Below are 1359 nucleotides of genomic sequence, written 5' to 3' on the forward strand. Positions count from 1 at the left end.
AGATAAGTGGTCGGCAAATATTGAAACCATTATTGCGATTAATCGCGATTAATTTCTTCCAGGTTTGTGATTAATTAGTCAATTTCTTTTTAAATCGATTCCCGACCCTAGATTTTTATTAAACATATATTTAGTTCTTTATCTGTTCCTCTGATGTTTGCGTTCCTGATCCATTCGGGTCACTCCCACAGAGAACCCCAACATCCTCAGCTCTGCCTTACACTCTCTTCCTTAGAGTCTCTAAAAACCGTCAGTGGTTACTGGTCGTCGCAAACTGGGGTCACTCAATCCAGTTAATTACTAAAGCTCCAAAACAAGCAGGGCACCGTGGCCGCTCTCACCTGTTTCTACTCCTTTCTTTTCATTCTTGACACTCTGATCACCCCTGAAACCTTCCTCCACCCATTGACCCTAACCCTCCACCCTCTTCACCTCAGCTCCCTGCAGCTGCATCATTCCACTTCAGTTTCTCTTCGTCTTCCTGCGATTGACCTTGATCATTTCTTGTGTGTTCCTTCCTGTTTCGGGTCATGTCAGTGTGCTGTAAGCCTGTCCCAGGTGCCATGTAGGACTACACACTCACATGCTCCCACTCACAAACGAGCTCAGAACCTCGGGTCCAGCCCACGGATAGAGAGATGTGAAGTGTGGGAGGAAAGCCTGGAAACTCCAAAGAGAAGAGCCTCAGCTGGTAAACGGGGGATACTTCTGACAGTACATAAAAAAATATCTCAAATATGAATGTTTCTGGAGGCATTCGTAGATCAAAGCTTGACTGAAGCATGGTCACAAGCGGAGAAAGAACCTTAGATGGAGCAACTATTGAAAAGAAGGTTTTTATTGTCACAGAATGTATTTAGTTTTTGCAGAATGCAATTAAAAAGACATGAATATGAACAAAAACAGCTTTTAAAATAGTCGATGACCCGAGTGTGTTCAGACCTTCCAGTCACTCCACGGTTCATCTCTTTGATTTCCTTCCAAGTTCGTAAATAAAAACGGATCTCATCTGGGCGATCCCTCACAGACGGCGAACCTTTAAGGTTCTAGAATTTCCCTCCCATTTTTCTAGACAATATTTAACGTTTCAGAGTATCAGAGGTGTACCTGGAACGATGTTACTACCTCAGGATTTATAATCCGGTCACTTCCTCTCACGTTTCCATCTGAGTTCTGATATCATTTCTATGTTACAAAAAACTTATCGAAGATTTCACCTTTTCGTTTCAGGATGGAAAAAGATGCCGTGAATTAAGCAGGAAACTCCATTAAACTCAAGAATTTAACCAGTATTTGAAGTTGGAATTCAGTCTGGACTTTTGTGGCTTCCTAGTGATTATTCGCAGGTAAGTCGTCGCC

This window comes from Oryzias melastigma, linkage group LG15, assembly GCF_002922805.2.
Source record: "Oryzias melastigma strain HK-1 linkage group LG15, ASM292280v2, whole genome shotgun sequence".
In the NCBI taxonomy this organism is placed as follows: Eukaryota; Metazoa; Chordata; class Actinopteri; order Beloniformes; family Adrianichthyidae; genus Oryzias; species Oryzias melastigma.